The following is a 21,917-nucleotide window of genomic DNA, read 5'->3' as shown; positions in this document are numbered from 1 at the left end:
ATACTCTACAATATGACTCTAGAACAAAAAGCAATTAGATTAGTGGCTGTTCAGAACCGGATGGTGTTAGACGTCATCCTGGCTGAGCGTGGTGGAGCATGCAAATTGGTGGGGTCCGCTTGCTGTGTTTTCATACCTGACTCATCCCCGACCATATTTAAGGCAATACAAAATCTGCATGTCCTATGTTCAGAAGTACATGTTCCCTAGTGAAACTAGCATCTTAGTGCTTGGTTCTGGGACTTTTTACGGTCTTGCGGATGGAAGCTTTGCACAGTCTTGATGGTAATCCTTGGTATTCTGTTGTTCTGTTGTTGTTGCATACAATGTCTTCCGGTCATATGTTCGATGTTAGGGGGATGTTGTGCGCAAACTGTAGGAACATTAGGACCGAAAGTGCACACACCTGAGAAGATGACTAATGTATTTGTGATGAAGGATATTACTGTTAAAGATCTCATGGCAATTGATGAATGTTATTCAGGATGTACGGATATTGAAACATGGAGTTATGAGTAAAGCGACTATTTTTAGTAAAGCTCTTGGCTTAGGCCAAAAGGAGGGTTTGTTAAGCAGTAATTGTATAGTGCCTCCTTTGTGTCTATATTGGCCTAAGCCTAGTTGCTCTACGAGGAAAACTGTGTTGCAGAGTTCCAATTTTGGCTTGACTTTGCCACCATTTTAAGATTCGTCCGCCATTTTAATTTCCACTTGTGTGTCTCTTTGTTCTAAAATGGTGGACTATGTTTTCAACTTACAACCAAGCTCCCTGACCTTTGAGTTCTGTTAATGTTTAGACTGTCCAAGAGCTGACTTTTTAGACTAGACAATAAGGCCTTGCACTGCATATGAACTGTTATTTATGTATTGTCTGCGTTCACAAGACTCATCCTTGAATACACATTGGGGACAATGTAGAACAAACCTCGAGCGTAGACAGAGGCCGAACTACATTGTGCAGGAATGTAGAATAAGGCTTAATGCAGGATTTGAGAACATACATCGCCATTGTAGCTCTATGAAAATGCAAACCTATATAATCCTTTGTACAATATTGTATGACCCGTATGTGAACTAGGCACGATCTCTAGACCACAAATTATTAACATGAAGAGAGGCTGGACAATATTATGCAAAACTATATAAAAGTACGAACGTTTAGACGTCCAGCACTCTCTCACCTCTCTCTGTCGGGCTGGTACACATTGCAGGGTGTTGAGATCCAGATAGCTATCTGTGTTACTTTGTAAACTGTACGGTAATAAAAGATCTGTGAATCTTTTCAGCCCGTGATTGGTGTATTTCCTATGTGGTACTTGTTCTTTCAAATGGACTAGGAACCAGGCCGGTGTGTAGTAAGAATAAATATTTATTAATTTATTCAATATTGGACACAATGCTAACATCAGCAACCAATGCAGTGGCAACACCCAAGATCACAACAATAACTCAATTATATAAAACAAAACAGGTGACATTTTGAAACATGCAATAATAGTTTACACAGATTTAATGTCAAATTATCCAATAGAAAAAATCCCCAACACCATACAAAATCCACAGAAACGACTTAATTTGACACAATACTTTTCTCCCAGCACCCCTGCCTCCAGGCCTAAATTAAATATGACCCCTTTCATTGAAAGGCAAGGTGCACCGAGTGTGAGCACAATGGAAACAATTTTTAGGAATTCAATGGGAAGATTGTTTTGGGCTTGCTCTTTAAAAGCCTAGGTTGGAAAAAAGGAACTCAAATGAAAATCGTTTTTCAACACACTTGAAAACAAAAGGCAAGACTTGATAACTTGGGGACAGAGAAATATGTGAACCAAAAGGGAAATTTCGTTTTGGTACCCATGGACAGATGAGATGCAATACTTTGTAATTCTGATTTCAAAGAAATTGAGAATTTCCCCCTTCAAAACACATACAGATGAGAACAATACTTTGTAATTCTGATTGAAAATTAATGATGAATTTAGTTTTTGCACCTTCCACGCTGACTTGAAAGGAGGTGTTTTTTGGATTACTTCCTTTTGGGATTATGGACCCCTCCCCACCCCACCCTTTCTATGTGGAAGTCAAGGATTTCAAAAAAGGCCAAAGGTCTATACCAGCTCTAACACACTGGACACGAGCAATTGTTATTTTCAAATTCTAACAGCCCTATCCTGTGATTTTCTATATGGGAAATAATTGATTTACTTTAATCAAATGTGCTAAGGGTCTACACAGTTTCCCCTCTCCCCACACTTTAATGGAAAGCTTTAAGGATGGGTGCTCCCAACATAATGCAATTTCAACAGAGCGGGTGCTTTTATATGGGAAAATAAGTTTGAGTGAGATTTAATAATTTGTGTGAAGGGCCTACCCAGTTTCACCCTCCTCTACCCACTAATGGAAAGGAGTAAGTCAGGCAACTCCCCCCACAATTGATGGCTTTTGGATGGGTCTACTTGCATGGGAGGCTATGGTGAGGGAAAACAGCAGGGCTCCTCTCAGGATAGCAGAGGTCTGGTCAAGGGCTCTCAGTTAAGAGTGTCCAATGAAAGGATTGAGGCCTCTCTGCTAGTTGTTCCTCTCAAGAGTCCAGCAGCAGCTATCCCCCAGAATAATTTATAAACAGCCCAGTTCTGATGCAAATGTGTCCTTATATGGCATGGACGACACTGCAATATGGTCATAATTCCTCAGTCAGGATTGGATAGTTGGCTCCATTAACCTCTCCCACCCCACCCCCTGCCTGCTGATAGGACCAGGAGTTGAGAGATATGTATAATGTAGGCTGGGGGAAGAGAATAGATACATTATTTCAAATTGACAAGGATTTGTGCATCTTTTGTTGTTCTGAAAAATAACTCCCTAGATCTTCCAAATAACTCCATCATGATATATATATATATATATACATAACTACACAGTAGTGGCTCTGTAGTTATGGTGAAGTTGCTGTTTCCATAGAAAGAGCCCTTTTTGGGTGGCTTCTAACTTCACTCTCCCTGGACAAATCCTCACCAAACTTTGCAAAACAAGTATATGGGTCACTCTGAATCTATTTGCAAAGATTGGTGAGGTTTGGTCCAGGGGGGGCAAAGTTATAAGGGGAGTCCCAAAACTTATTTTTTTCCCATAGACTGAATGGGGAAAAAACTTTTCTCACGCCTACAGCCCAAACCGCTGGATGGATTTTCACCAAATTTGGACCAGGAGCAGCAGCTTGGTCCCGAAAGTGTGCTTTTGCAAATTTGGTGAAAATCCGTCCAGTAGTTTTTTTTTTTTAAATGACCAAAACGTAGGTCACAAAAAATTAGTGATATCTATGTTCGGTCCGCGGACACACTTCCCTGTTTTCTCCGCAGACAGGTTCCTACTTGGCTGGGCGATGCACGTCGTGTCCACGGCCATTGGACGTGTTCGCTGATTGGGTGGTTGAGAGTGTGTGGTGTGTTCGATTTTCTGGGCACGCCTGCCATCTTGTATTCACGGACATCCGCAGACAGCGCGGTGAAAATACTATTTAATCAGGTGTTTTGGCGTGTAAGACTGTTTGGGCAGGGAGGGGGAGTAAGAGATGGGTTAAATGTTGTATTTATTTAGGTAGAAGGCACCCCTGTTGTGTTCGTTCTGACCGAGGACAACACGGGTGTCCTGAAATGTTCGTAAATAAACGAAATGGGGGTGTCCTGAGGACACTATGCCTGTCCGTATGGTTCGTAGGCAAGTTGAAACTGTTCTAAGAACACATCAAGTGTCCTGGGATGTTCGTCAATAAACAAAATGGGGGTGTCCTGAGGAAGCTATGCCTGTCCGTATTGTCCGTAGGCAAGTTGAAATTGTTCTAAGAACACATCAAGTGTCCTAGGATGTTCGTAAATAAACAAAATGGGGGTGTTCTGAGGACGCTATGCCTGTCCGTATTGTTCACAAGCAAGTTGAAACTGTCCTAAGAACACACGTGGTGTCCTGAAATGTTCGTAAATAAACGAAATGGGGGTGTCCTGAGGACGCTGTCCGTATTGTCCGTGGGCAAGTTGAAATTGTTCTAAGAACACATCAAGTGTCCTGGGATGTTCGTAAATAACCAAAATGGGGGTGTTCTGAGGTTCTAAGAACACACGCGGCGTCCTGAAATGTTCGTAAATAAATGAAATGGGGGTGTCCTGAGGACGCTGTCCATATTGTTCGTGGGCAAGTTGAAATTGTTTTAAGAACTCCTCAAGTGTCCTGGGAGGTTCGTAAATAAACAAAATGGGGGTGTCCTGAGGACGCTATACCTGTCCGTATTGTCCGTAGGCAAGTTGAAACTGTTCTTAGAACACACGCGGTGTCCTGTAATGTTCGTAAATAAACAAAATGGGGGTGTCCTGAAGACGCTGTCCATACTGTTCGTAGGCAAGTTGAAATTGTTCTAAGGACACTCATATTGTTTGCGGACATTAAAAGTGCCCATATGGCATAGTTAAAATGTTTGATTCTATGGGTGTGATATGGCCATGCACCCAAGACTCTAGGCCCTGGCGACAACCACCGCAGCATATCACACCCATGGTGGCTTATAAGTTTAGCACCCAAAAACAAATTTATAAGCAACAAAGTTATAAGCCATTATGGGTGTGATTTGCTGCGGTGGTTGTACTTCTTATAATAAACTTACTGTTTGGTTTGGTAACTGGAGTTCATATATTCTTCGTTAATTTCTGTGATAAAAGAAAAGACCATGTTACTATTTGTAGTTTGTAGACCCTTATATTTAGTAGATTACAAACCAGTGTACTATGCAATTTGCTCAGTTTCGGTGTTTGTTGCTAAAATCATTGGGTCTGTGGAAAAAAAAATCCATATTGGATTAAAAAAAAACTTTTTTTGTTATGTTACAGTCTACTTGTTTGTTTGTTTCCAGTGTTCACTTGTTGTTTCTGGCTAATGTTCTATATGTTGGCTTGCTGCAGATTTGTGGAGCAGTTAGATACCAGTTGGCATATTCTAACTGTGTATTTTTCGTTATACTGAAGTGGTATTGATTTATCTGTTTGGTTATTGAAAATCTTGGGGCAGTTAGATACCAGTTGACATAGTCTAACTGTCTATGTTTTGTTATAATAAAGTGGTATTGATTTATCTGTTTGGTTATTGAAAATCTTGGGGCAGTTAGATACCAGTTGGCATATTCTAACAGTTTATTTTTTTATATACTTTAGTTGTATTCATTTATCTGTTTAGTTGTTGTAGAATCTTGGGCCAGTTAGATACCTGTTGGCATATTCTAACTGTCTATTATTTGTTATAATAAAGTGGTATTGATTTATCTGTTTGAATATTGTAAAATCTTGGGGCAGTTAGATACTTGTTGGCATATTCTAACAGTTTATAGTTTTTTAATTGAAGTTTTGTTAATGTTTAAGTACAGATTAGTTAATATATTTTGGTTTTAAGAAGATTAAATAAGCGTTTGTAAGATTTGCTGGTAATCTCTGCTTTAGAGTAATGGAATAAGGAATATCAGCGTTTACTTTACTTGCATCAAAGTTGATTAGAAATAGACCGTCAAGTGTACGTAAGCGTGATAGTGCTACGTAGCTCATGCCTTCTTTAAAGACTGTGTTACAAATATCTAACATTCTCTATGGGATAGCATTTTTATGCCCAAGCTGTACAATTTCTGAGACAGTGTTTTGTCTGATGACATCTCATTCCAGAGGTCTTGAAGTTCTGTTTTTTCTGCTTTGGTTAAGTATGCTGTAACATATTGTGCAACTGCAGTGGAATTGTCTGCAATGTACTACACATCTATGTTTGCATTCCATAAGAGGGCAATGATTGCATTGTAATCATTGATATATTTTTCTTCTTCTGTTCTTTTTATGTAATATGTATTTTTAGGTGATTTACCTTTAACACAATGTCTAACTGAAGACATGAAGTTGTTCACTTGACCTGTTTTTGTAACTGGTCTAAGGAAACCAATGCAGCATTTGGTGTAGTGTTTCCCTTTGTTTTTGTATTTGCAACGACAATATTTTCCACATTTGTGTCTTGCTTCCGATGGAATTTCACAAGTGACATATTTTTCGATAAACTGTAACACAGTGGCATCATTGTCTTGACCAAATTTAGGAGCATATCTAATCCATAAAAGCATGTGGATATGTGGTGCTCCTCTGGCTTGGTATTCTTTTCTCCAAAAGAAGTGTTGCACTTCTCCGTGGGGAGGAACAGTTTTATTACAAATAAAGTGTAGCATAGCAATGAAGCGATGATGAAAATATCTTGAAACATTAATAGGATGTAGAGAACAAAGTTCTCCAGGTGTTAGTATATCTATGTTTGTTTTGTTTTTGTTTGATATGCGTAGGAAATCATGTAAATCTTCCCATGAATATTCTGCACAACTTAATGTAACAAACCAAGTCGGTGGGCCAAGGTTTCTTATCATACAACGTTCATCTCCATGACGTTGGAACCAGTACTTTTTAGTACCACGCATGTTTGCTAATAGATTTGTAATACTTGATTGTAAAACCTCATCTTTTTCTTGGACTTTTTGTAATTATTGTGTAGCTGACATATTTTGAAAGTGGGTTCCTGATTTTAATGTGTGTGCAACACTGTAACATATAGTTGCTAGTTCACTTTCAAAGAGTAGGTGGAATATGTATTCCACATTTTGTCTAAATCTGGGATCTTCAGAATACATCCATAACGAGCGGTATTCTGATGCTGTTATTTGAATAGGTCTATCATCGTACCTTCCTCCTTTGCCAGTAGGAAAGAGTAGAGGAAAAGCATGTGCTTCTATACTTTTTCCCCATATGCTGATTAGTGATCCTTTTGTTTGTCGCATTTGGTACGTTTCCAGTGCATCTTCTACGGTGTAATTAGAGTGCAATGGATGAATTGTATAATGGTCTAAAGTATTGGATACTGTAGCAGGATCTAGAAGTTCAAATTGACCAGTTTCAGGTGACTCTTGAATTATTTCAGTGGTTTCCTTCAAGTTTTCTTCCATATTAATTTCTTTGTAGTATTCATTATTGTCTTTTAGATATTGCAAGGCTTGTCTAACTTTATGTAAGTCTACCAGTTGTTGCCACTTTTTTTGTCTTTTGTAGGTACACCATTTACTAAGATAATTAAAGATTGCTCCATTGGACGTTGCACTCCCAGAGTGTGCACATTTTGTTTTAGATCTAATGGTAAATACACTACTTTGCCACAAATGCCTTTCACCAATTCAGAGGGAGGTAATTTTGCTGTTTTTGTTTGAAGGTGTATTATTGCTTGAAAGGGTGCGCTGTTTGAATTATGATGCTCTCATATACATTGAGGGGTCAGTGATTTCGTATCTGTTTTCTGCTATAAGGTAGAGCGCTAATTCAAACCATCTAGAATCTTTATTGGCTTCTATTTTGCATGTTAGGTCTACAGTTTTTGTTTTTCTTTTATAAAAAGTTTTGCGGTAACATCCACACACATGGTTTGGTACTTCAGCAGATGTACTTTTAAATTTCAGTATTTCTTTTTTGTATGTGTGTAGTAGAAGTGTGCCATGCATAGAATTGTTGCTAATTTGCTTTAAAGCTATTTCATTCTGTAAGTGGCTTTCACATCCAAAATATCTTTTCCGGATATAGTTGATTTCTTCAAGTAGGTCTTTTGCTGTACCATGTAGAAGAATGTTATTTAAATTGGCTAGTGCTAAAGCAGGACTTTTAGCATAGTACAGTTTATAGTCTAGATTTCTTATAGTTGAATGATGTGTTGATATCATTTTGATATGATGGAAGGTGGTTTTGCAAATATGTCCTGAAATGCAGGCTAATGAATGTCCTTGTAGTCCTGTCTACTTGCGCACTGGACAGGTTTCCACATTTTGCAGTAGTTTCATTTTGATTTTGTCTTTGCCTTTCACATACTGATTGAGGAATTGGCGTAAAGAGTTGAAATATTTTTTGAGAATGTTACACATTGACGTGCATGGCCATTTGTATACTAGACTTTCTGGTTCAGTTGAATGGAGAGGTAATTCTAAGTTTTCTGGGGATATTTTTGTAAGCAGTATTTCTTGTTCCATTATGGTATTATTAACTTTTTCATAACCTCCTCCACTGCTATGTATGGCAATTGTATTTGTTTGCTTTTGTTTGTATGCTTCTTCATTGAAATATGGTTCTGTGCTTGTGGTGTGACTCCACTCACCTGCCCAGATATTTAAGAAGTTATTTTCGTTGACATTTCGTTTATTGAGAAGTCTTTTTTGTAATTTAGTCATTAGTTTTGTTAGTGGTTTGATTTTGTTTAACACTAAAATAAATAACTTTCTTTTGAGGATTGCACTGTCTATCAAAGCTTCTAAGATTAATTTTCTACCGTAGGTTTTAAGGGTTGTGCATGATTTCACTCCTGATTTTATAAGATTTTGAAGGACTCTGTGGCGGAACATTTTTGCTAAAATACTTTTTTTGGTATGCTTACTTCGCACTATATCAAGATTTATAGTAACAGTTTTAGCAGTCGTGGTAGCTGAATTCTTGTTAATCGTTTTCTGGTTCGTTTTACATTTTGATAGAGGAGGCAATGTTTCTGTACTTGAAGCTTGTTTTGTTTCGCTAAATGACTACATTATCTGTTTTGTTTGAACTTCTTGTACAAATTCTGCTAGAGATGGATGCTCATTTTGGACACTTCTATTTTCATTTGCTCTACTTCTGCATTGTTTTCTACGGACTTGATTTTTGGTAGGCATTCTTTAGGGTCTGTTGAAAAAAATAAAGAAGGTATGGGTTGGGGTGTTGTGCAATGTATGTGTGCTGTGTGCATGAGTGTTTGAGTATGATGATACAGATGTATGTGAGGGTGTGTGATTGTGCATTGGGCAACTACAACTAGTTGGGATGGTTATTCTTGAATTTATGTGCTACTAAACTGGGGTTCAGGAGAAGCACAAATAGTAAATCTAATGGTATAGAATTAAAACAGTTCTTTGTTCTATAATATAAAAATTCTAAGGGCTGAGTTATGTCATTTGTGCATCCAAAAATGGGGATTTGTGCGCCATTCTGCCTGCAAATCCTTGTTTAACAAATGGGGATTTGTGGACAGAATGGTGCACAATCTCTGTTTTTAGGCCCAGAAATACCATGAATGAACCCCAAAGTGTGTTTGAGTAATAGTAAAAATATTATGGTGGTATTTAATTTACTTTTTTTGTGGAATGAGCAGGTTTCTTCAGAGTTGTTGTTTGTACTTCAGATTCTGCTGCTGCTTTTCAGGAGAGTGGTCTTCAATGCAATTGTAAAGGAAAGAAATTAGTAATTTTGTGTGTTTATGTGCAGTCTTTATATTTTACTTTAAATATGTTAGTTCAACATGCTTTGCAAATGTGTGTGTAAAAAGAATTTAAATAGCAGATAGGTTTGGAAGTGACAGTTGATTATAGCAGATGGGAAAAATGACAGTAAATTCATTTTATAGGTTATACAGGTTAAAAGACAGTTAATCTGTTTATATGCATTTATAAGAAAATATGCATACCTGTAGTTTGTGTTCATGCATATGGATATGCATGCAGCTGCAAGTAGAAATCTTGGAGACTTGTACACTAGTTCTTGTAGTAGGTGCTTTCCAATGACATGACACTTGTACTCAGAGTGATTAACAGTACATTTGAAGTGCTGATCTATGATGATGGAGTTAGATGTAGAGGTCTTGGATGTGATTGGTGGATGGTTGTGTGACTGCTTAGCTGTATCCAATGAGGGAATGGCACAGAGAGTGAAGCGGAAATGGTAAAAGGGCTGTCCATGTTACGATATGTCCGCGGACATGGCGGTAGTCCGCGGACATCGCGTGTTACATACGGGGATTTTGGGGTGAGGAGGCATGCAAATGAGAATGAGCAGAGCAAGGGATTGGTCAGTAAAGTTTAGTGGGTGTGTTGTGTCAGGAGAGAGTTTGTCAGAAAGTATTTTTCCTGAGAGAAGAACAGATAGCTATGGCTGCGTGTTTCAGAAAACAGATTGTCTGGATTTTGGGAGACTCGTAAATACATTGGTTGAAGGTGCATGCAGAAAGCTGTGGAGTAGCTGTAGATCTTGGATTCCCGCAAGTGGAAGTGCACTGGCATGGAGTGCGTGTAATGAAGTGGCTGGACTTGCTACCTCTCTGTGCTACTTTGGAGACAGAGCATTATCCAGACATAATGATAATTAATTGTGGAGGGAATAGTTTATGACATGTGTCTGGAATTTCTTTGCAATTTGCAATGAAAGAAGGACTTGGGAAGGTCATGGACATGTTTCCAAATTCTCAAGTAATTTTTTCTTGGATTGCGTAGAGACAAATGTGGCTGTGATCTTCTTCATTTGGTCCACAAATGGAGAAAGTGAGGCACAATGTCAATAAAGCTGTTTGTGCCTTTCTAAGATATGTTGGCATGTCCTCTTTTCACAATGAAAATATTATGTTTGGTAGCACATGCATTTTTCATAGAGATGGAGTCCATCTTACTTATACTGGCATTCAGATTTTTCTGAGAAATGTACAAAATGCATTGTGACCTTTTTTGGAATTTCAGCTATCCCTTTTGCAGTAGTTGTTAACCATTTCAAGTTTTTCAAACACAAACAAACACCACCAAAAGGCTCTTTTCAGAGCCACCACTTTCTCCCAGAAAAAAGTGCAATGGTTATGATAGGGCAGAACACCAAAATTTTAGATGTCCACGAACTGTCCGCGGACTTCTAAAAAATACACAGGGCCCTGCTCCATTTATTTGCCACTTCTATTTTTAAACTGTGAAAGGCGGCTCTGAAAAGAGCCATTTATTTTTTATTTTTGATGTTTTATATATATTTTTTTTTTTTTACACACAACACACGAGGAGAGGAGGGGAAAGGAGGGTAAAGGGGGGCACCAACCACAGGGATAAGGAAGGGCGAGTGGAGAGAGGAAGATGTAGAGTGGGCCTTACTTAGGTAGTGGGAAGGTCTTCTCGTGCTCTGAGACTGTAGTCTCAAAAGCACTACAAAGTCTCTCCCCCCTGCAGAGTACTGTGTCACAGTACATACACACAACTGTGACCCTTGAAAAGTAAGGGTTATCAGCATTGCGAATGGCCTGTGAGGCAGGTGGAGGGATACACTCTCCCACAGGAGTGTTCCTTGTGGTGACAGGATCAGAAACGGAGGATGTAGTAGAGGATCTCAACCTACTACGCTCCTTGCAAGGTACAACCTTGCGAATGGCCCCACTGTAGAATTACCTTAGGTGTTGCTTCAAAGTTGTCGTACCAAAGTTGTACGAACCAAGCGTCCCGCGACTGAGCACCATTTTGCACTCGTTGCGGGTGACTTTGTTCGCATGTGCCTTGGATACGTCACCATGAATGGTAAATAACCTCCACAGCCAAGACTCATGGCGAGTGCTGGTAGTAGGGACTTCCACTACCTCATCCTCTTCATCCTCTTCATCCTCCTCTGCATCCTCACTCCTGTTCCCCTCTTCAGGCCCTTGGGAAGGTGGTGGTGGTTGAAGGGGTGAGGGTGGTGCTGAGGCAGATGTAGCACCAGGTGGCAGTAGTGGAGCCATAGATGCCATCAGTTTTCAGAAATAAATCTGGAAAAGTGGCAGCAAAAATGCACTATGTTGTGTAAGATAGCCAGAAACACAATGAGGATGAGCTCTGGGTTGTGGCCTTTTATAGGGGTGCTGGTGCGCGCTTCGTGAAACCCGCACTGTCTGCGGACAGATCAAACACCAAAAAAAGGCTCAAAACGTATATAGAAAGTCAGGATTATTATCTGGAACTTCTGCTATGGTGATTTATTATTATAGAATATTGTGGATTGCCTGAAAAGGTAGTTTTAAATTTTTCGGGGACACAAACAGTGTCTGCAGTCAGAACACACGCTCATCGTGGGCGCGGTCACATGATGGCGTCGTGAACATTTCCGCAAAGGGAAAAGTTGTCCGCAGGACACCAAATGCACTGAAACTGTTTTGCACATGCGCTTTGGTGTTCTACGGACACTGTTTGTGTCCTGAAACTAATTAAAAGTGTGTCACATGTCAAACGAACAGTTACGGACAGGCGTTTGTTTTTAGAACAGTTTCAATCCGCCTATGAACAGTACGGACAGGTATAGTGTCCTCAGGACACCCGCATTTCGTTTACTTACGAACATCTCGGGACACTTGATGTGTTCTTAGAACAGTGTCAACCTGCATACAAACAGGACGGGCAGGTATAGTGTCCTCAGGACACCTGCATTTTGTTTATTTACGAACATTTCAGGACACCGCCGGTGTTCTTAGAACAGTTTCAACTTGCTTTTGAACAATACGGACAGGCATAGCGTCCTCAGAACACCCCCATTTCTTTTATTTACGAACATTTCAGAACGCTGCGTGTGTTCTTAGAATAGTTTCAACTTTCCTATGGACAATACAGACAGGTATAGTGTCCTCAGGACACCCCCATTTTGTTTATTTACGAACATCCCAGGACACTTGATGAGTTCTTAAAACAATTTCAATTTGCCCACGAACAATACGGACAGCGTCCTCAGGACACCCCCGTTTTGTTTATTTACAAACATTTGAGGACACTGCGTGTGTTTTTAGGACAGTTTCAACTTGCTTGCGAACAATACAGACAGGCATAGCGTCCTCAGAACACCCCCATTTTGTTTATTTACGAACATTTCAGAACACCGCGTGTGTTCTTAGAACAGTTTCAACTCGCATGCGAACAATACAGACAGGCCTAGCGTCCTGAGGAAACCCCCATTTTTTTTATTGACGAACATCCCAGGACACTTGTTGTGTTCTAAGAACAGTTTCAACTCGCCTGCGAACAATACAGATAGGTATATTGTTCTCAGGACACCCCCATTTAGTTTATTTATGAACATTTCAGGACATCCCTGATGTACGCGGACACCAAAACTGACTTTTTAAAAAAAACACAAAGGACTAAATTAACCCACACATAACATTTATTTTTCATTATATTATATATATGTACAATTTATGATAGAGAAAGGGTAGCAGAAACAGACACAAACACAGGGGAATTGGGGTTTTCAAGAGGATTGATAGGAGGAGATGAAGGGATGGACATCTCATCAAAATGTTTTTCTTTGTGGTGAGGGTTTGGGGATAATTGACTGGGATATGGAGAGGGGGGCAGGTACATGTTGCACAATGGTATCTAATTTATTCTTTTATATGGTCCTCCACAAAATCTTTCAAAAGGTGGACATTTATCATGAGCTTGTTCATTTTTTCTTCCATGTGCTGGAGAGTTTGTTCTAAAGTATCTTGGTGTGTATTGTTTTCATTGTTTGTATGGTCTGTTAAAATATATATATATGTATGTATATATATATATATATATATATATATATATATATATATATATATATCTAAGTGTACATAAAGTAATGCTTATTAATTTGGTTATATGGAGAAGTGCCTACCATTAGTTTCACTATCTTCAGACATTTCACCATGTGGGAAATTCTCCTCAAGCCATTCTAAAGTATTTGACATTTCTGTGAGGAAAAGAGTAGTTTCACTATCTTCAGACATTTCACCATGTGGGAAATTCTCCTCAAGCCATTCTAAAGTATTTGACATTTCTTTGAGGAAAAAAAAATATATATTACTTTTATTGTATTTAATATAGACATTTTAGAAATATATAAGAAAAAAAAGTTTACTTACTAGATTGTGGTAAATTCTCTTCTCACTGTTCTCTAGATCACCTGCTGCTCCTAGTTGTGCAGTTTCTGTGAGGTAATTATGTTAGAAGGATACCTTTCTTTTTTTGGTATATTCCATTTTTACTATATATGGTATTTAAATGGTTGTTTGAGATGTTAGATATGTAAGTTCTAATTCTTATTTATTACTATATATAATGTGTTTGTGTGTTGGTTTTTCAACTTGTACAGTGTTCATATGGTATGATATAACAATTTAAGATACCCCTGAGTTTTTGGGTAGTATTGGAATTGTCCGCGTCCATCCGTGGACATTCACACAGTCCGCGGACATCAAAATCACTAGCTAGGGGTTCAGTATGTTCTATGTTACATGTTTATAAAGTAAGGGAATCCTAGTAAACATCTATCAATTTTATACTATGAATATGTATATTCAGTAAAATAAAATTTGATAAAGGGAGGTTATGGTCAAGTTACACTAATAAAAACCTATGAAATTCAGTAAAAAAAACTTTGTTAAAGGGATGTTATGGTTAAGTTGCGCTGCTAAAAACCTATGAAATTCAGTAAAAAAAACTTTGTTAAATGGACGTTATGGTTCAAAGTAAAACCGAAAAACCCCTGAAATTCGCCAGTTATGGTAAGCTAAGCAACCATAACTCACGCTACCACTGTGCACTGCTAAGACTAACACCCAGGACATCAAAGATGACATCACAAATGTCATTGATGACATCACTGATGACATCACATGTGCATTTACTTTTCATGAAAAGTCTGTTAAAGGGATTCTTAGTATAATGTTGATAAAAAAGTGTCAAAGATCATTAGAATAAATGTCATGAGGTACGTAGTGCATTAAGCAATGCATTGATATAAATAGCATTCTATTATGAAGTTCTTTCCAGTATACTTAGCTACTCATGGAGAACCGTAGGCATTGGGTGCAGCATACATGATGGAGGTGCAATATTAATAATCTTGCCATGTGGAATAGTGAAATGATAAAAGCTTTCTTATTTGAGTTTAGCGTACTGTGACACATTTAATAAGTACCTAATAAAACCCACTTACTACATAATTGCATTATTTCAAACAAAACACCAACAGACACCACATACAAATATGAGCATATCCAGGGAGAATGAAGTAAACAAAAAAACAGCAGTATTACCAGACAATCTTCATAACCTAACTGATTATCTTCATGCACAGAAATGATTGCTATACTTCAAAACTACTACTTCCCTATGCGTAACTATCACATACTGTGAGTAGGCCCTAAGGAAAGTAGTGTGAGTACAATGTATACAAGTATGAGCATATCCAGGGAAAGTACAGTAATAAAAAAACAGTTGAACTATAAAAAAAAAATGTTGATACCCTTACTGATCATCCTCATACATAGAAAGCATTGCTGTCTTCCAAGTCAGTGCTTTCCCCTATGTATATGTTTCATATGCTGTGAGTGGACCCCAAGTGAATTACTGTATACTTTTTCAATTTTTAGTTCCTGACTGTTACTGGCATACATATGTCAGTAAAGGAAAAAAGATGGAGCCAAACATGTGATGTCATCAGTGATGTCATCAATGACATTTGTGATGTCATCTTTGATGTCCTGGGTGTTAGTCTTAGCAGTGCTCAGTTGTAGCGCGAGTTATGGTTGCTTAGCTTACCATAACTGGCGAATTTCAAGGTTTTTTCGGTTTTACTTTGAACCATAACGTTCGTTTAACAAAGTTTTTTTTACTGAATTTCATAGGTTTTTAGTAGCGCAACTTAACCATAACGTCCCTTTAACAAAGCTTTTTTACTGAATATATATATATATGTGAGTTCTATATGTTACGGCGAATCAGACCATACTCATTGTAATTAATTCAGTACACCCTGCCTGAGTGAAGCTACAATTTTTTGTGGTTTTCTGCTGCAGACAGTTCCCCATTTAAACCTTATTTCCACGATCTACTCCTGTGCCAACTCTCCCATTGCTCAGGTGTATGTAAATGGCAAAAACCATACTTGTCCACATAACTTAAACTATGTACCTTACACAGTCACAATGGGCTTTTTCTCCTGTTTCATTTTAACCCGGGGTGGGCTCTATCAGACACACGCTGCTCCTCTTATTAAGAAAAAACTGTATTCAGTGTTTAATCATTGGCAGGGCATAATATGGCCTCAGTAGGTAGGTTTCCATTTCCCTGAAAATATGTGACCAGCCATCTGGTTTTTCTGTGTTTATCTGAACATATCCTTCTGCTGGGCTTCAAATGCCTTGCTCATTGCTTAATGTACAGTTTTATGGGAAGCTTGACCTCAAGGTTACTTCTGCAGGGCATGTTATCAGCAACTAATTGACCACCAGACATTCATCTTATTAGGCTTAGCTCCAAAAAGCCTGCAGTTCATATTTCAAAGGGTCTTTGTTGAGAACTAATTGCACTTTTTATGGGGAACCTGACCTCAAAGGTCATGTCTGTTGGCTGTGTTAGCAACAATCCCCCACAAATTCAATCTCTAGCATTGTGTTTCTTTCTAGTTTACTGTACCTACAGCAAGGTGACCTTGGTGAACCCAGGCCCCAAAGGTCGGGGTCACAATTCCAGATACCCAGCAGCTCAGTGGAGGAAAACAAACAACTGCCCGTTACCTGCATGGTCCTTAAGGAATAACATTTCCTCTTGACACTGTATGTTTCACATGTTGCATTTCAGATTACATTTAGGCCTGATGTTCATACATCTAATCTTTTCTTTATATAATATTAACAGAAATTAGTACACTTTATCCCCACAGACAGGCCATAGTTATATCATCGATCAGTACTCAAATCTACACCAACGAAATAGGCTTTTCTTTGGCCAAGCTGTCATTTAATATGATGAAAGCAGATATCTTCCCTGCTGATGAATGTCATCTGTCCTTCCCTTTAATTCTGGATATGCAAATGCATTGTTTTTCCTTTATAGCTTCCCTGTGCGCATTGCTGCAGTTTGTTTTTAAATCTGTCCATGTGTAATGTATTTCTTCAATATTACAGTAGAAATGACATGAGTATCCCTTTGGTATTGTACACGCATGAGCCAAAGTTAACATAGGAAACCAGTGTTCACTTTTACAACAGAGGTCTCTCCTTCTAAATTATGTCATTTTAAAGTAAGGGTTTTATTTGTGCCAAACACAAAGTACTTGGCTTCACTTTAGATTTCTGGATCACAGCCTCATGTTGCATAAAGATAATGTACATACTGTTATCTGTCTTTTTAAGTAGAGAGTGTAGCTTTCCATGTATTTAGGAAAACAGCATTTTCAGCCACATATGTCTTTTGCCATGCACTGGGCACATCCAGCACTTTTAATTTTTCACGCACATTTTCCTTCTCTATTTGAATGCCTGTTAATTCTGATAAAGTTGAAAGAAGCCTATTTCTGCTCATGTCCTGGCCTTATGTCAGAAACAAAAGTGTTTTGGGACTGGCCTGCATTTTCCTATGGGTGGCAACAGTCAGCTTCTGTCACAAGCTTCTCTCTTTCTCACCTGTTTTTCCTGGATTGTGGTCTTCTTGGATGCGACTTCCTTCTTCCTCACTGTCTGAGACTTGTACAGGTTGGAGCGCGAGTCTTTGGGTTCCAGCGTGAGGTAGCCGGCTGCCTAAAGCCGGGGCGGGTTCAGTATCCAGAAATGTTAGCCACGAATCCAGGAAGGAGGAGGAGCAAGTGTCCTACGCTCGGAGAGTGTCCGGGATATCTTAGCATCGAGCACAAGATGTGATCCGGGATGTGAGAATACGGGCTAGCAGGTAAAATGTTAGAATCTGGAGAGGGTTCCATGAAGGAAGAAAAAAGGGTAAAGAACTGGAGATAGCACGATTAACGGACTAGAAACACACGTCCAGCTACTCCCAGCAGTTGCGTTGAGACGTGCAGAGCCGCGGGGGCATGCCTGTTTTCAAGGAAGCAGAGCATTGCGCGCAAAGGCTAGAGTGCAGCGTTTCTGGCCCGTCGGCCATGTTGGAGGAATCACTGAGCTCATGCCGCGGTGCATCATGGACCACGAAGTCCAGAAGGGCTGAATTTGGTGGTTCATGACAGTATGCCTCCTCCTAAACCCAGAACCCCCGGGTTTGCCTGGGTGGACTCGATGAAACCTTTGTATTCATGTTTGAGACTGGTTCCAAGGTGCGCTCACTGGGGCGAGTTATCCTTTCCATTCTACCAAATATTGGAGCTGACCCCGTCTGTATCTGGAATCACATATCCTGGAGACCTCAAACTCAATCTGGTTGTTGATGATCACAGGGTTAGGTCTAGGAGTAGTTCTGGTGGACTGTACATATGGTTTCAATAAGGAAGTGTGGAAGACCGGATGTATCCTCTTCCAGGATTCTGATAGAAAGGTCTATAATACTTGGGAGCCAGTGTATTAGGCCGCAGATGTCGAGGAAGAAGTTTTGAGGATATCCAAACCTTATCCCCGACTGCATATGAAGGGCTAGGTCTCCGCTTTTGTATTTGCATATCGTTTGACTTCTATCCTGGCTTTTTCCAGTCGTTCCTTAGCATCTCTATGTATGTTTACCAGTGTTTCAATAGAGGAATCAACTGCAGGGACTGGGGTAGGATGTGGTAGAACAGATGGTAGAACTAAAGGATGAAAGCCTTGACTGCAAAAGAATGGACTTGTCTTGATGGCCAAATGATCAGAGTTGTTGTAAGCGAATTCAGCTACGGGAATCAAAAGCGACCAATCATCCTGGACCTTGGTTGCAAAACAGCGGAGGTACTGTTCTAGGGTCTGATTTACTCGTTCTGTTACCTCATTAGTCTGAGGATGATATCTTGAAGATAATGCACGCTGGATGCCTAATGTTTGGCATAGTTGTTTCCAGAACTGGGATATATACTGAGGTCCTCTGTCAGAGATGATCTTGGAAGGTAATCCATGAAGCCTAAATATGTGTTTTAGGAATATTCCATCTAATTCAAGCAAGGATGGTAGTTTGAACAAAAGTATGAAGTGAGCCATATGGGTAAACAGATCGATGGTAACCATTATGGTTGTATATCCTCTGGATGGGGGTAATTCCACGATAAAGTCTGTGGCGATGATTTCCCAAAGGCGTATTGGTAATGCTGGTTGATGTAGGAATCCTGCAGGTTTTCTGTCATCATGTTTGTTCTGATTGCACATTGCGGAAGATTGGATGTAGGTTCTTATGTCAGCAATCATTTTCGGCCATCAGAATTGTCTCTATATGAGGCAGAGAGTGGTAGTGATGCCTTCCGAATGGAAGGTGTCATGGCAGAGATTCATGATTTTATCTCTCAGCTTTTGTGTGGGTATTGCAGCCGTTTGTACTTGAAGAGATAACCATCTTCTGTTCCATTGATTATTCCGGATGTATTCCTTCCAGAGATCGGAAGAAGGTGTTCTTGCACAGATGCCTTCCAGGAGGGAAATTGCTTGTGCCACAAACACGGTATTAGGGAACATCTTCGGAAAGGCCCAGGCTTCAACAGACTCGTAGTCAGGACGCCTAGATAAGGCATCTGCGATAATGTTATTAGTTCCAGGAAAGGGATGAATTTGGATTTGTGCTGGGCAAAAAAGAATGCCCAACTGGCTTGGCGACTGTTTCTCCATTCCAGGGACTGTAGGACTTGCAAGTTTCGATGATCTGTTCGTACTTGCACTGGATGTTTAGCATCCAAGAGTAGATGGCGCCAGTCGGTAAAGGCTTTTCGGATGGCCAATAACTCCTTCTCTAGGACGGAATAGTGGCTCTCACTGGGAGTCAAAGTGCGGGATAGGTAAACAATAGGATGTTCCATCTTGTCTTCGAATTCTTGTTTTAAGACCGCACCAATGGCCTAGTCAGAAGCGTCTGTTTCCACCAAAAATGGCCGATCTATGTCGGGTTGGGCCAGGATTGGACCTTGAATACATTTTTGTTTCAGTTGCTGAAAGGCCGTCTCTTGATAAGTAGACCATTTAAATGGTGTATCCTTCTTTAGGAGTGCTACTATGGGATGCACTATGTCAGAAAATGTGGGTATGAATTTTCTGTAGAAATTTGCAAGACCCAGGAAGTATTGAATCTGTTTCACAGTGGTGGGTGCTGGCCAAGAAAGTATGGAGTTGACCCTGGCAGGATCCATTCCGATTCCTTTGGAGCTTAGCACAAATCCAAGATAATGAACGGTTTGGACATGAAAGAGACATTTTTCTGGTTTGGCCAGGAGTCTGTGTTCACATAAACATTGTAAGACTGCTTTAACATGTTCTTGATGGATCTGGAGTAAATCAGTATATCATCCAGGTACACAATGACAAAAAGGAACAGCATATCAGAAAAAACTCTATCCATGAACTATTGAAAGACTGCGGGGGCGTTGGCAGACTGAAGGGCATTACCAGATATTCAAAGTGGCCAAAGGGAGTTTTGAAGGCCGTCTTCCATTCATCACCTTCCTTTATGCGAATGAGATGGTAAGCACCCCTAAGATCGAGTTTAGTGAAGATGGCGGCACCTCAAACTGCCTCCAGGAAGTCAGAAATTAGTGGTAATGGATAGCGTTCTTTAAGAGTACATTGGTTGAGCTCACAGTAGTCCAAACAAGGCCGAAGTTCTCTAGTGTCTTTCTTTGGAACGAAGAATAGGGAAGCACCGACTGGAGATTTTGAAGGCCAGATGGTCCCATTAGCCAGGTTGGTATCCAGGTATTCTCGTAGAGCCCTTTTTTTGGGTTCAGATAATATGAACATTCTCACGAATGGAATCACTGCTGGAACATCTGTGTCAATGGCGCAATCCTCAGGTCTGTGGGGTGGAAGAGCTTGAACAATGGCTGTTGAAAACACATCTGAGTATGTTTGATAGATCTCAGGTACTTGGATGATGTTGGATACACTTAAGGGTGATTGCTTGCGGTTCTGGGAGTTCACTGAGGGTTTTGCGGTGTGTCTTGAGACAAGCAGTGGGACATACAAAATTCAGAACCTAGAAATAGGGATCCGGCTGCCCAGTTGATGTAAGGATTGTGCTTCTGAAGCCAGGGCATGCCTATAACCATGGGCTAATGAGCGGCCTTTATGATGTCAAATCGGAGCCTTTCCTGATGATTGTTTATCGAGAGTAGTAATTCTTTGGTTTGGTGAGTAATGGGTCCGGAAGACAATGGTCTACCGTCAATTCTTTCAACAGGTTGTATTACCTCTTTGGGTTCTCGAGGGATGTTATGACTGGCAGCCCAGTCGTGGTCTATGAAAATACCCATGGCACCGCAGTCCACTAGAGCCAGGATGGGGAAAGATTCTTTCTCAGTAGATGACAAGAATGTCTGGAGAATCACTAAGGTGTTCTGTCCTGGAGTATTCAAGGAAGGAATGGATGCAGAGCAGGCATCTTTCTCCCAAAGCTGTGCTCCGCTTAGGATCGGGAGCTGGCGTGTCCCGAACGACGGGGTGGCGCTCTTGGGCATTCTCTCACAAGATGTTTCTCAGAGGCACAGTACATAAAAAGTCCGGTATTGATCCTACGGATCCTTTCTTGCGGAGAAATTGGTCCACGGAAGGCACCCAATTGCATAGGTTCTAGGTCTGAGGCACGTGGAGCGGATGCTTCTTTTGGACAACAGTAATCTGCGGTTGTTTTTGGGGATGTTGTCTTAGTCTTTCTTTTCACTGCCTTTCTCTCCCGGATCCTGAAGTCTACCTGTAAGGAAAGGTCCATGAGAGCCTGGAAAGAACTCGGACGGGCTACCCTGGCTAGCTCGTCCTTTACCTCATCATTCAAACCCCTTCAGACTAGAGTGAAACTGGCTTCTTGAGACCAATCAGCTTCTTTAGTTAGCTGTTTGAAGCGGGTCACTTAAGTGAGTATATCCTGACTCACTTGCTGGAATTCAAGAAGTCGTTCTTGTGCACTATAAACAAGTTCTGGTCGATCAAACATGGCCTTAAGGGTTTCCACAAACCCATCATAATTATCCAAGAGCGGGTCTCCCGAATTGACTAAGGGAGTCGCCCATGTTAAGGCATTGCCCGTGAGGTGAGATATCATGAATCCGACCTTCGCTCGTGGCGTGGAAAATTAGTAGGGTTTGAAAGTGAAGTGCACTAGGCAGGAATCAAGGAAGGAACGCAGAGAATTGGAAGATCCATCATATTTGTCCACTACACCC

This window comes from Ambystoma mexicanum, chromosome 5p (assembly GCF_040938575.1).
Source record: "Ambystoma mexicanum isolate Mex_15411 chromosome 5p, UKY_AmexF1_1, whole genome shotgun sequence".
NCBI classification, from domain to species: Eukaryota; Metazoa; Chordata; class Amphibia; order Caudata; family Ambystomatidae; genus Ambystoma; species Ambystoma mexicanum.
This window is presented reverse-complemented; position numbering follows the sequence as displayed.